Genomic DNA, 15,683 nt, shown 5'->3' on the forward strand with positions numbered 1-15,683 from the left:
TCCACATCTCAAGGCCAGAACACTCGAACCAAAATTGAGTAACTGAAATACAAAAAATGAAATCTAACCATCTATCAAACAAAGAAGGGAAAGAATAGAAAGGAAACATCACAACAACTAAAATAACATCGCAATGAAAATAATAACCAAGTAAGTATGTGGTTCCTCCCAACCATCAATGGCATCATAAGACCATCTTGGGCCCTAGCCATCCCCTGTGCGTAACATCCCAAGTCACCGATCAGATTATCAGTGCTGTCGTGATATGGACATCACTACTAAACATGCTACAATATAAGTAAATGAAATCTAACATGCTAGTAGTAACATAAGATAACCCTGTAAATAGATAACATCATCTACTAGATGCTAAAAATCATAACAAGGAATGCGTAAAGCCAACATCATGTAACATGGAACACAACATCCCAATGAAAGCATAAATCACTAGAAAGCATACTCCACAAATCAAAGTACCAAGTGACACATCCAGCAATGATCATGCTAGAACAATAGACTGTCTCTGTACACCAGTCCCTAGCAGTGGTGAAGGTAGCTACACCTCCCAACCACGTGGCACCCATAGGTCCACACCCACCATGCTGATGGAGATAATGATCCAACCACACAGACACAAAGCAACAACCATGGCTAACACACATGCCAAGCAATATGATGATTGAATCCAAGACAAAGATGATGCATAAACTACGGGTCCTGGTCAGACACCTTAATGGGCTACTATGTAGGGACTGACATCATGGAGAGTCGCTTGGCATCAAAAGCCCAAGCTTAGATTTGTGTAGCTCAACTCCCTCAATGAAAGGCCAATACACTGTGTAGCTCAACTCCCTCAACAGAAGGCCAATACACAAAAGTACCATTTATTATCTTTAATGTTATTACCACCCCAAGTTTTAATTTAATTATCACTTATATAAAACTTCCTCTGCTAACTGAGAAGTAGTCACCAGGTTGCAGGATAGAAGCCCCCTCCATATGCTACCCTACCCTACCCATGCTCATCCAACGATGAGTGCCCGAAGGCATGCAAAATCCCAACCCAACCCCAATGATCACAACTTTTGAAAGTACCACAGAAGGTCAGGCCCCGCAGGTCACCCAACAATGTACATGTGTGTGGTGCACCACCATCACAGAGATCATACACAAGGACAGGATGAGAATGCAAATAGAAGTCAATCAACCGAACCAAAATTGGGATGACAGATGCTACATGCATCCCAAAGAAATGAAAGATGCAAAAGTGTTCCGACTGGTATCCAAATAGATCATCCAAGTCCATGAACCACAATGTGCCGAGAAACTCAAGAAAATAGGTCGGCACACAAAATGAGGGAAAAAACTCCAAATTTTGGAAAAATTCCAAAATTAAAAGCCATTTGGCCTTTGGGTTCAAAAACCCCAAAAATCCAAAAATAATTGGAAATGGACACCGTATGCAAAAATGGCCAGCATAACGGCCCAAAAACCCAAACCCCCATTTCAAAAGCAGGTAAAATGTTCATACCTGACCAACCGGGCAGAACTAGCATCCAAAAACAGAGGGGAACACTAGTTCATAGCCTCCTAAAATAATGCTACAAGAAACGGAAGCAGAAACAGAGCAAAAACCTTAAAACGAGAAGGCCCTACCTGACAGCAAAATGGGCCGAAACTGAAACCCGTAGAATAAAATAAATACTATGCCGAAACTGCTAAAATTGTCAACAAAGTGAGAACTCCTCGATCTGAATCCAACGAGACCAACCTCGCAAAGATCCCATGCTCACAGCTTCCGCAACGAGCAAAACAATAATCCTTTAGAAGAGGATTTCCAAATTTTCTCTCCAAACTCAATTTTCCAAAATGTGGGAAGTGAATAATGAATTCACTTTTCCAATATTTATTCATTTTGAGTGAATAGCTAATAATGGGAAATACCTAGCTAGAGTAGTTAAACCTCGAAACAATCCAAAAGAAAACAGGTTATTATCCGTAATGGAAATTCACCTAAGGCAAAGCTGCCAGAAATTAAATCCGAAAGATTAAAACCCCAAAAACCCAAAATTACAGAAAATCACTTAACACTTTCGTGATGAATGTGAACTTCTAAATGCACAAACATGTTCACTAGTCTAATCACATAATGCAACTGAGTTCGGATTTGCTAATCACCAAAAGGTTTTAGTATAAAACAACTAATAAGGATACGTCGACCATATAGGAGCGACATTGGCAAAATATGAATAGCTAGATCACTAACTCCATAACCCACTATTAGGGATATAATTCCTGCACATTAAAACACATGATCAAGTGCAATTGCATATAACATAATAGCCAAATCAATTAAAGCATTAAATAACTCATTAATCCATTTACACCACTCACATTCACATTAATCATAAAAGATGAGAATGAAGTAAATAACCATAGCATAGAATCCATCTCATAACATAGTCAACAAATAGGTCCAATACATGATATAACCAGATAATCAGTTATCATAGATCTACTATCATCTCAAAATAACATCAACATGCAAATATGATAAACTGAACAGCATAGAAACAAAGCATCTATGGTACGAAAATCAAAATATAACATTCGACCCTCAGGTCGTCTCAAGGTACAAATATCAAAAGAGTATCAAGTATCTCTCGAATAAAAAATAGACAAGGTACAGACTGCAAACACGAGAGGCACTACATCAATCATGTAAAGGGTCCAAAGGGAGGTTTCATTTGGTTTTGAGAGTCTAAATGAGTTTAAAACCTCATTCCCATGTGTGGGAGACAAGTTTGGGTAGTCAAAATTGATTGCTCCAAAGGTTGATTTAGTGTTTTCTCTAAACAAAAGTTTCATTTTACATTGGAATTCATCTAATATAACCAAAGTGAAGGTGTTTGAACCATTTGAGGATTCTAGAGATGTTGCAAAGTAAGATTTCTAGAAAGCCCTAGGGTAAAGGGGCTAGAAAGGAGGGTTTTGTAAAAACCATTGTAAAGTTGATCATGAGACCAAAAAAATAAAAGAATCCTTACATTTGAGTCATCTCTTAAGACTGTTTTGGGTCATCAGAGTTCCAAAAGTCAAGGGATTGTGAGTTGCTTTGTAAATGGCCTTAAACTAGGCCTAGTTGGCAGACTGAAATAGCTAGTTTTCAGTCTTTATAATAGTTGGTATGTACTAGGTGCATGGTGCATGGTAATCTAGCCTTCTAGTGTTGTTAGTTTTGATTGTTCTAGAAAATCAATTTCAGTTTGGTATTGGAAATAGTTTGGAGTTGGAGGACAAATGATCTTGAACAAGCTTCTAGCCTCAACTACTAGAACTCATTCCATGCTTTCTCCTAGCCTCTTAGGGTATTTCTCCTATACCCTTTTCCAAGGGAATCTTCTCTCTATTCCCTTATTACACTAATCCTCACCAATCAACTCAAAACTCTATTTCACCATGGGGTCTCCCTAGTGTTCTCATTGCACCGTTCTTCACAATTGGCATCCAAGAGTTCATTCTTGGCTATATTCAATTCCAAGGCTTGTATTATGTCTTATTCAATAGTTTTTAGGATCACTAAGTGGATTGGAGTATTGGGTTTCCAATCGATTTGCAGATTGCATAGTTAAGAGGGCTACTAGAACTAATAACAAATTAGGCATCCAAAACTGATTTTTGGCTTATATCTCCTCAAACCCTTAAGAAGAAATCAAAAAAAATTTATGATTTGGGTACCCTTTTGGCTCCCCTTGAATTTTTTTTAGGTCTACAACACCCAGGTCATCCGTACAAGGGATTCCCAAAAATATGCCAATTTACAAGGGTTTCTTGTTTGTATGAATAGGAATATAGAGGGTTTTTCCTTTCACCACTCAAATGGACTCTAAATGACTAATCTTCTAGAATTAATTTCCTTCACTCACCACTCTTGCCTTCCATGATTTTGTATTGCACCCAACTAATAGGGAGAGAAGGGATGAATCAATCACTAATTCATGTTTTCGGTCTACCTCTGAGACTTAGGGTGTCCTCCAAGATCACCACATGGATTTATAGTATATTTTTCAAGAAAAGATCCCCCAATCCTAAACCCTTCTCCACTATCTTGAGAGGTTTTCACTTCTTGCTACGTGCCAGGCTGCCATTCTCCATGAAGATCATTCAAAACCTTCAATCAAACTAGGTCTTCTTGACCAATCTTACCAACCACTTGTATTATCATGCAAGGAGTCTCACACCCTTGCAATGTACTCCTTTATCTTGTAGAAATAGGTTTTTGAAGCCTTCTTCTTTACCGATTTCAACAAATTGCTCCAAAATAGAGCTACAAGGAATCAAAGGAAAACATGTTGTCCTATCTTGTTTGTTGGCCAAATGGATTGGTGGAGCACTATCCTTTCACCCAAAGAATCTCCTTTCACTCCTCTTCCAACATCCTTCAACAACCTGCAACAAAATCCATAATCTTGCAATGTAAAATGCTTATTTATGCAACTCTTCCCTAATCGAGCTTGCTTTGGCTCGCCTAGGGAAAGAGATTAAAAATGCTTGCTAGCATTTTGAAGGGCCTTGATTTTTCCTACATATATTAAATTGAGTGTACTCACTATCCCCAAAAGGTCATATAATTCCTAAGGTGGGATGGTGAGTTATCTCATTTTCTTTACAAAGTGTTGTAAATTGGACAACAAACTACCTAAAAACAAAAGATTTTTATAACTACCAAACAAAATGCTTTCAAGCCAAACTTCCTAAATAAATTTTTTTCTAAATCATGCCATCTAACATTATATCAGGTACAAAATGCAAAAAAAATGAAGGAAAGCCTCAAAACTGAAGAAAAAACTAGTCTTTTTGCTCTCAAAATGCATGCTACAGAACTTGTTTTTTTTCAAAATGACAACTTCTTCCTCACTTTAGGGTTTGGGAAGTCATTATACTTCCTCCTAGGTCCTTTTCTCCCCTCCTAATGTTTTGCATCAGCCTCTTTATATTTTAAAGAAAAAAACTCCAATTTCTAGCAAAGCACAGCATTTTTTTCAAAAAATGCAAAATTGCAATAGAGCAACTTTTGCAATTTTTCTTGCTTACATGCCTTTTTACACTTCCAACTTGTCAAATAGGTCACCCCTTAGCAATTTCATGCTAGAGACCCTTTCAAAATAAATCTTTATCTTTATCAAAGCATCTACATTCCATACACTATCAAACCACATGAAAACAACAACCCTATCAATCCATTAAAGGTGTGGATGAAGGATGAAATCAGAAAACTGTCATCAAAATGCTTAGTTTGCTCTTCATTCCAATGCCAAAATTCATACAAAAGCATGTGCCAACCATCGAAATGACTTGGATTGGTCTTAAATACCTCTTACCCACCTGAATCAATAGATCTCATAGGTTTCCAACTAATTCTTGAAGCCCTTATAAAGATTTAGCACTTTTTGTTAATGTTGTCAAGCAAGTTTGCAAACTTGCAAAGTTGCCAAGTGCAACTTTTGCACTATCGAATTCCTGTGGCTAGGTAGATGGGTGTGAAAATATGTTTTTTTAGATCATGATAGAATATTACCATAGCCTGTATAGGGCCTTGGGTTAGAAATATTGAGAGCTTCTTTGTAAGTGAAGGGTAATTAGGCCTATTTTGCTAAATCCATAGTGTTGGATCAAATAGTTGGTCCAAAGGAACTATAAATGAGATTGGTATATGTTGTCATACTCCAATCGTATTATTTGTAACTATAATTTACTTGTATAGGTTTGGGAGAAATTGGTGAAAATAAGGAATTACCTAATTCATAGTGATACTAAGATCAAGCCTAGATAATGTCCAAGTAAGGGGTTTTGAATAAACCTATTAAAGATATACATTTAGAATATTGAAAAAACCTAATTGAGATATTTGAAGACCTTAGAAAGAGTTGGGACAAGCCAATAAATTTGGTAACCCAATTTGAACATTTGGAGGGACCCTTGTGGAGAAGGGTAGGTATTTAGTTTAATGGTTTGAATCTATTCTTGAAACAAGTCATTTGCTGAATGTTTATTACTTCTTGGGGATCTAGTGATGTAGAAGCATCTCCTTGGGACCCTTTTGAATACTATAGCACAAGGAGGATGAATATATGATGTGGTCTTTCATGAAATAAAGCTTAAATGCTTAAAAAGCATATATTTGTAATAAGTCCCAAAAGGACAAAATTGTGAAATTCTTGCATTGTAAGAGAAATAGAGAGTTCATAGGTTAAGAAGGGCGTTTTATGGGGTCATATAGTTTTTCATCGTCATATCATGTCATTTGATAGGTTATAGGGTTCCAAAAGATCATTTAATGCTTGTTTTAGAGTTGTGCAAAGTCAAATTTTCAAACTTAATGGTTAGTTGCTATTTTGGAGGGAAATGCAATAATTTGAATTTGGTTAAGGATAATCATGTGTAACCACCTGGAAATGGTTTAGGGGTCCCTATAGCATCTATATAAGGTCAAGAACCTTCATTATATAGATGAGTATAGAGATTGTACGGACTGCTCCACAAATGGAATAAAAAGCCTTGTTTTGAGTACATTTTAAAGATTTCTTTGTGTTTTGAGTTCCAATCTGATAGGAGTAAGTGTTATGATCATTTCCATTGATGTTTAACACTATTTCATGAAGAAATACTAACTTTTCATTTCATTTTGTTAACCTATTATTCACTAATTGGCTGGAAACTCACATTTTCAAGCAATTTTGAGGGTTTTTACTAATAATCATGGTCATGCCATGATATATTTTTGCTTTTTTTCATGGGATGGCTCAAATCTGTTAGAATATTCAAATATGGAAAGAGTACTTATGAGAGGGGGGGCGGGGGGGGGGGGGGGGGGGTGTGAATCATAAGTATCACACTTTAGTCAATAAAACTTCTAACTTAAAGTAAATTGCATGCATGTAAATACATCAAATAAACATGTAACAAAACACATGCATCAATAACACTTAACACTAGAATTTGGTAACCCAGAAACCCTCCAGGAATAAGAAGGTAAAACTGGGGTGGGGATGGTACCCACAAAACTTACTGCAGCAATATTGTTCAACCACTTCTGATGGTTTTCCCTGTTAAAGGCCTGCCCTGTTAAAAGCTTTACACTGTATTAATAGTGACTTGGTTAGAGGATTTACAAACACTTAACATGAAGTCTCACCTGGTTAAAGGATTTTAATGACCTAATCAAAAAGATCTTACAAAATAGTTGTAAAGCTAACCTACCACCATAGGATTTTCATTCTAATACAATTGCTAGAGAGTATTAGATACAATAAACCTGATAGATTACAATCGTTGATTGCTGAATACAGGCTCCTTTTTTGCCTTCTCCTGATCTTGATCCTTTGTGATCTGATAACTCTTGCTTTTGAAAATATATTTGCTTATGCACCCTTGTATATCCTTTCATATGTGTGTTTACAATGAAATTTTGTCTTCCTTATAAAGACTTCAAAGACTTAGGGTTTGATTTGGATCTACGATCCATATTGATTCTCAATTTCCCACTCAATATTTGTTTTTTTTTTTTATTGGCTGCATGCCATTGTTAGTTTTCTTATTGGCTGCATGTAAGTTGCACGGGAAAAATAAAAGATTCAATTTTATCATTAGATCCCTCCAAGTTTACCTTCTGTCAACTGCAAAAACTGTTTGCATCATAGTTTGTGCAATTTCAAACTTTTATGTTGATCTACTGAGTTACTCGGCTCCTGAAGTATTTCTGATACTTGACACATGCTGTTTCCTAGATAGGTCAGCACCTGTTGTACTTGGCACTTGTTATCACTCAGCACCTATTGTACTCGGCACTTGTTATCACTCGGCACCTGTTGCACTCGACACTTGTTATCAATCGGCACCTGTTACACTCAGCACTTGTTACCACTCAACACCTATTACACTCGACACTTGTTATCACTCAGCACCTTATCTCACTCAGCACTTACTCTTGATCTTGGTTAAGTGCATTGACACTTTGTTGTCAAATTTATTCTTTAAGCTAACAGTCTCCCCCTTTGACATGAGTGGCAAAAACACTTAATTAAGATCCATGTGACTCAGTAATTTATCCTACATTCAAAATTTGCTATCTCAAAATTTTCTATCTCCCCCTTTTATCATACTTATCATTTCATTCCTATACTTAACTCTCCCTTACTTAATCACTTCTTATTACTAACTTATTACTTATTCTCCCCCTTTTTGACACGTATGTCAAGAGTCTTACAAAGAAATACCATACTTAGCCAAAAATGTGCTATTTACCTCAAGGAGTACCTTCAAAGCTGCATCCCAATTTGCTAATGCGACATCCAATGTCTCATGTTGGATGGCAATCTCTGCTGCTAGGTGTACAAGTCCATCAGATGAAGAAAGATTGGGGTCTTTCCTGAGGACTGTCTTTGCATTTATCTGCTCCTTATGAAGTAGTTCCAAATGAGGAGTTATTGACGATTAAATTTGTATCAATTTGGCTTTTTTGGTTGCCTCCTCTACTGCTAAGACAGCTAACTTTCTTTGTGTGTGAAGCGATTGGACAAAATACTTCTCACTCTAAGCTAGATCTGTGGGGAGTTGTATTCTAGAATTTTTCAGATTGTTTTCCAAGATCAGTATTTTTTGGCTAGTGTCCTATGTGAATGTGGAAAAATCACACAACTTGATGTACAGGGAAAATATATTTCCTAGTACAATTTTAACTATTATAACTTTCTTTGCTAGTTCTTCTTGTGACAGTGCTATATCACTAGATATTTTACTATTTACTTTACCTTGGAACTTCTTTTCTGACCATTCAAGCAATTTGGCATTTGTTTCCTGGTCTTCATTAGTCACTTGGTCAACTATATCAGATAGTTTCTCTATAATTGGTCTTGACTCATCTGGAGATTGTAAGCAAAAGGCTTTCGTGAATATATCTTTAATTTCATTCAAGGTAAGCTTATGCTTGTATTCTTTTCTTAGTGCTTCTTGTCTCCTTCTTTTGTCCAATGCACTCTGAATTTCATTAATCTTTTCTTCAGTAAGAGTGCTAGATTCATAATATGGGATCTTTATTTCTTCATCAAGCTCAAGAACTCCATAGTGAAGTCTCTTAACTACCTTTGATGAGCTCGAGCTGGTGTTCTGATTTTCAGCTGTAATCCATCTATGCTCAGCTGTTGAAGAGTCTGTGTTGGAGTACCAGATTTTGGTAATGCAACCAATGTTTGTATCGCAGTCTCCTCCTTTTTCTTTGTCTCATCTTTTTCTTCAGCTTGAATATCCCTTTTTTTATTGCTAGGTGGGGTTGAACTTGTTGGTTGTTCAAATGTTTCTTTTATTTCCACTGCTGTTGTACTCGGCATTTGGAGTGTATAAGTGACTATACTTGGTGGAGGTGGTCGTGGAAGAAATAGAATACCAGTACTTTGTATAGTCAAAGGTGGCACTTGTGCTTTTACCTTGATTATCTCTATTTTAACTTCTGGATTTCGTAATTCATCAACACTGACCAATATAGGATTTGAACTTAATTTTGTTACTAGTGACGATTGGTCAAGGATTTCCAAATCCTCTACAGTTAATGGATTGATGTTTAGATTTGAAGTGTCTATAACATCCTTTATTTTTATGATATCTGCAGGTGTGATGGTGGCATGAGGAGGACTAGGAAGAGAAACCTGTATGTCTTGCATACTTTGATCTTGTGGCTCAGCTGTATCTTTCTCTTCCTCTTTGTCCTCATTATGTGCCTCTTCTTCCTTTTCTTCTTTACTCTTCTTCTCCACTAGTTCCTTCTCTTTTTCTTTGGTCTCTGATACTTTCTTTTCCTTTGTCTTGGCACTTGCCTCTGCCTTGTATTCTTCATTATATACATCTTCTATTTTCGTGTAAACTATTTTCCACAATCTTGTGGATTTAGTAACTACTTCTTCAATTTTATTCTGCAATATGTTGAATGCTCTATACATGGGAGTGAATCTATTATTATGCCTTTTTACTGCATTTATTATTTGATCTTTAGTCAAATCAGGCAACAATCTGGCTAATGTTGACTCCCTTATTTCTTTTTCCATTTGTAAACAAAAATGCCATTTATCCTCTATAATTTTATACAATTCTCTTGGCATAGATTCATCTAATTCTAGAGGTGTGTGTTTATACTCAGCCATCATAGCATACACAAATTCCTCTAATTTATTTTTCTCTTCTTTGGCGAGCTTAGAAAAATTTAGGTTCTTTAAACCTTTTAAATTATTATTCCTAATTTTTGAACATAATTTATCAACAGCAGTCTAGGGTTTATGTCTTACCACTTGAAATTGACCATTGTCTTCTGACTCTGTTTTCTCCTCATCTGTTTCAGGCTGGGGAATAAATTTCCTTTTCTTTGACTCAGAAGCAGTCTTCTTTGAGTCTTTCTTCTTTCCTTTTGCCTCCTCTTGGGCTTTTTGTGCTACAACCCTTGTGGTAGGTCTCTTTGGTGTAGGGGCAGCTACTTTCCTCCCCTTGGATTTAGGAGCAGAAGGAGTTGTGGTCTTTTTCTTAACTGGTGCTTCCTTTCCTTCTTCTACGTCAGCACTTTCCTCTTTCTCTTCTCCTGACCATTGAGTCTGACTTTGAAGTTTATCTCCTTCTTCTTCAATGTCTTCTCCCTCTTCTTCTTCCACGCAAAATTTTCTTTTGATTTGTCTCACCATTTTCTCTTTCTTCTTTACTGCTGAAGCAGTCTTCAAATCTCTTATCACCTTTGATTTGACAACATCATAGCTTCCAAAAAATTTTGCATTTTTATCAGCTTCTTCTGCAAGTAGAGCTATTATTGCTATAGAGGCTTGATCAACATCAAGTTCATAACCTAGTGGCCTAAGCCATCTTACTCTAGGTATAACTGCTTGTATGTAGGTATAATCTATATCTACAAGAAAACAAATATCTTTTTTATATTTCTCAGTCAATGAGACTGGAATTCTCATTCTTTGTTTCATGGAATTTTTGAAGTCCTCAAAATAACCAATCATTTGGGAATCAAAATTTTCACCCATTTGTTCAATGTATCCATTAATTTGTTCAACAATTGTTTTATCTCGATTCCATTTTACTTTACCCATAGAAGGAAATTCTTTCATCAGATAGAAAAACATACACATCAAAACTGATCCAAATTTGCATTGAAATCCTTTGCTCTTCCTTATAGCTCCCAGATTTTCATTAATTTGTTGAAACATGAGCTCTACCAAATCATAAGTGTGATCCCTTTTGATTATCTTTTATGCAACATCAACTGCTATACAAGGTACACTATTCAACCTGCTTGATTGAAAGAATTTATGTGAAATGATTCTCACAGCAAAATCTAGTAGGGGATCTGTGACTCTGTCAATAGTCATTCCTCTATTGTTCCATTTGGAACTTGTATTTTTCTCTATTACTTCCCTTTTGTCACTTCGTAGGGTCTTTGGCCGATCTAGGGTTGGAATACCAGTAACCCTATGAATAGTTTTCTTGGTAAATTTGACTGGTCCTGACTCTAACCAAAAAGATCCATCATGGGAAAATGATTGAAAATCGGATTTATGTACCCTTCAAAATAGAGTAATAAATTCTTAGTACGCTACCAACTGTGTACTCAACACCTGAAAATTTTCGTCATCACTCGGCTCCCATTGTGTTTTACTTTACTCGGGTCCTATTGATATTTCATAGCTTGGCATCAACTATCAACTTGGTCATTGTTAGCAACTTAGCTCCTGAAGGAAAATTTGATAGATTTTCACAAAAAAATTTCAATTTTCACTTAGCATCTCTGTTTATGCTGATTTCATTTTTGCAGTTCTTATATGTCTTGGGATTAATTTATGATGTAACTAGGTTTATCAATCCCACACACTCATTCTTTGCTTAATTTGATGAAGTGTGATCACTTGACCTATTGGGTGAAGTGATCTCTGTACTTGATGTGCTAGACTCATCTTTCTTCCTCCATGTCTTATTCATTTCACTTCTAATATGTCCAACATCTATCTTTGCCTTCCCATTGTTGAACTCAGAACTTGATGCCTTTGACATTGTTGGGCAATTCCTGCTGACATGACCAGTTTTTAAGCAACTGAAACATGTAGTTTGACTCAACCATCTTTTGTAGTTCCCTCTAAAATGTGTTCTTATGTATTTTTTTGGGATATGTCCATATTCTTGACAATAGTGACAGCTGTACCCGGTGCTGTAATCCCAAAATTCATTGTTTGATGTCTTTGCTGGTTGATTTACTATCCACATAGACTTTGATCTACATTCAAAAGCTCTATGTCCATACTTTTTGCAATTATAACAATGTCCATCCAATCTTGATGTCTTGATAGTTTGGGTTTTGCATTCATATGCTTGATGACCTTGCTTCTTGCATTTATGACAATGATTTATGCTTTTGGGTTTGTCATGCTGATGGGCATTCTTGCTTCTTCAAACATTAGATGTATGTCCTTTCTTTCCACATAAATGACATGTAGGTTTAACATCTTTACCTTTTTCACTTCTTTGTTCTACACTCTTTGATGATTCTCCAACTTCAGTGCTATTATATCCAAGCCATGTTGTATCATGGGTTGATCTTGGAGATTTCAGTATTTGCTCAAAATATTTGATGGCTTCACTTGATTTGTTGAGATTTTTTGCCACCTCTCTTTCTTTGTTCAATTCATTCTGCATTTGTTCCTTTTGTATCTTCAAAGTAGAGATCTCAATATCTTTCATATTGAGTTCATGATGGAGATTCATCATTTGAGCAAGTGTATCCATCTGCATGTTTGAGATCCTTGTCAATTCAATACATTTTTCTTCAAGTCTATTTGTAAGATTCCTCTTGTCATTTTCCATCATGACCTTATCATCAACTGCTCTTTTCTATTGTTTAGTAATTTCACATATCATTATAGCCTATGATTCATGTTTCATTTTGAGAGATCTTATCTCATCTGCTTGAATTTTATTTTTCTCCATCAGTTCTGCTATTGCTGCATCAAACTCTTTAGTGTCTCCACTGGAAAATATGTTGGTGGTATCAATCTCCTTGTAGTGTATATCATTTTCAGCTATGGCTAGATCCTTCCTCTTTTTTAATGAGTTTCTCAATTTGTTTTTGAATTCCTCCAAGCTATGCAGAGCAAGTTGCACATCTATCACTTGATTTTCAATGATCTTTCCAAGTTTGAAAGCTTCCATCTTTAGATCTTTTCCTCCAAGCTGTTAGGATTTTTTTTGTGAGAACCTGGCTTGCTCTGATACCAATTGTTGGAATATTCAAATATGGAAAGAGTACTTATGAGAGGAGGGGGTGAATCATAAGTATCACACTTTAGTCAATAAAACTTCTAACTTAAAGTAAATTGCATGCATGTAAATACATCAAATAAATATGTAACAAAACACATGCATCAATAACACTTAACACTGGAATTTGGTAACCCAGAAACCCTCCAGGAATAAGAAGGTAAAATTGGGGTGGGGATGATAACCACAAAAATTATTGCAGCAATATTGTTCAACCACTTCTGATGGTTTGCCCTGTTAAAGGTCTGCCCTGTTAAAGGCTTTACACTGTATTAATAGTGACCTGGTTAGAGGATTTACAAACACTTAACATGAGGTGTCACCCGGTTAAAGGATTTTAATGACCTAATCAAAAGGATCTTACAAAATAGTTGTAAAGCTAACCTATCACAATAGGATTTTCATTCTAATACAATTGCTAGAGAGTATTAGATACAATAAACCTGATAGATTACAATCCTTGATTGCTGAATGCAGGCTCCTTTTCCGCCTTCTCTTGATCTTGATCCTTTGTGATCTGATAACTCTTGCTTCTGAAAATAGATTTGCTTATGCACCCTCATATATCCATTCATATGTGTGTTTACAATGAAATTTCATCTTCCTTATAAAGACTTCAAAGACTTAGGGTTTGATTTGGATCTACGATCCATATTGATTCTCAATTTTTTGCTCAATACTTTTTTTTTTTTTTTGATTGGTTGCATGCCATTATCAGTTTTCTTATTGGCTGCATGTAAGTTGCACGGGAAAAATAAAAGATTTGATTTTATCATTAGATCCCTCAAAGTTTACCTTCTCTCGGCTGCAAAAACTGTTTGCATCATAGTTTGTGCAATTTCAAACTTTTATGCTGATCTACTGAGTTACTTGGCTCCTAAAGTATTTTTGATACTCAGCACATGTTGTTTCCTAGATAGCTTGGCACCTGTTGTACTCGACACTTGTTATCACTCGGCACCTGTTGTACTCGGCACTTGTTATCACTCGACATCTGTTGCACTCGACACTTGTTATCATTCAGCACCTGTTACACTCGGCACTTGTTATCACTCAGCACCTGTTACACTCGGCACTTACTCTTGATCTTGGTTAAGTGTATTGACACTCAGTTGTCAAATTTATTCTTTAAGCTAACAAAATCTAACATGTAAATTATAGATATGCACTAACATTTGCAGTTAACAAGGTTTGAAGGATAGCTATCCACTAACATGGGTGAAAATTGGTAGAAAAGGGGTTGGTAGACTCAAGTAGCAGGAGTTTGGCCTTAAGGTGGGCATGGGTAAATTTTTGAAACATGTTTGGAATTTTGAAGTAAGGATTTTTGTACTACCAATTGGATATGAAAGTTATGGCACGTGTGAGATCTAGAAAGCCCTAGAAACAAAGGTTTCAAGAGGGAAAATTTGGGGCTTTTGGGGTTAGGGAGCCTTTAGACTGAAATTGATTGTGGAATCTTCTGATTGAAGGCATTTTAGGAGCCTATGCAAGTTTTGGAGTCTATAAATTAAGTATTTCTATCAGTTGCTTTGTAAATGCATCATTGCTTCATTGTTAAAGATAGGGTCATTGTGAAGAATCTATGATATTTTCCAAAGGAGTCTCATCTCAGTTTTATATATGTTTTGTATGAAAATAAAGGGTATCTAAAAAGGTCATTTTTTCAAATATTCTTTTGAGAATATCAAAAGTTAAGTCCACATTTGTCTTGCTGCTGTCACAGAATTGAAAAGTTGCATTGACAGCATTGGGGTACATTGTGCATTTTTTCTTAAAAGGTATTGAAACTTAAAGGTATTGGTTGGAACATGTTATAATGGCCAAAAAAATCCTATTGAAGCCTTGAAACCCCCTGGAGTTGACCATTTGTGGGATTTGACCATTAGAACCTAGAAGGGTCACTTGGCACATTATTACTAGTTTATTCATTTTGGGTTGTTTAAAGGGCTCATCATACTTCCCTCTGCATCATCTAGTTTGACTCCTCAATTAATTGGTATCAAATCTAGTAGATCTATTGAGGGGTGCAAAATTAGTTACTTGTGTTGTAGATTGTTATATTGAGAAGATGCCTCCAAAAAAAATATAGAAGGAGATACAAGAGCTGATATAAGCTACTAAAATAATGGATAGAGAGTTGAGGAAACAAAGAGACTAAGATGAAATAAGGTAAAGAGAACTGAGACAAGTAAGCAAGTAAAATGCAACCATCTTGGAAATCTTGGAAGCTTTGGAAAGGATTCCTACGAGGGATGTGCATGAAGAACAAGAAAGTGATGCTTAAGCACTTGAGAATCCTCATGGAGAGGATGGAGGGGACTTAGATCTTG

The sequence above is a fragment of the Cupressus sempervirens genome, chromosome 5, assembly GCF_028749045.1.
Source record: "Cupressus sempervirens isolate cs-2001-9-10 chromosome 5, ASM2874904v1, whole genome shotgun sequence".
Lineage (NCBI taxonomy): Eukaryota > Viridiplantae > Streptophyta > Pinopsida > Cupressales > Cupressaceae > Cupressus > Cupressus sempervirens.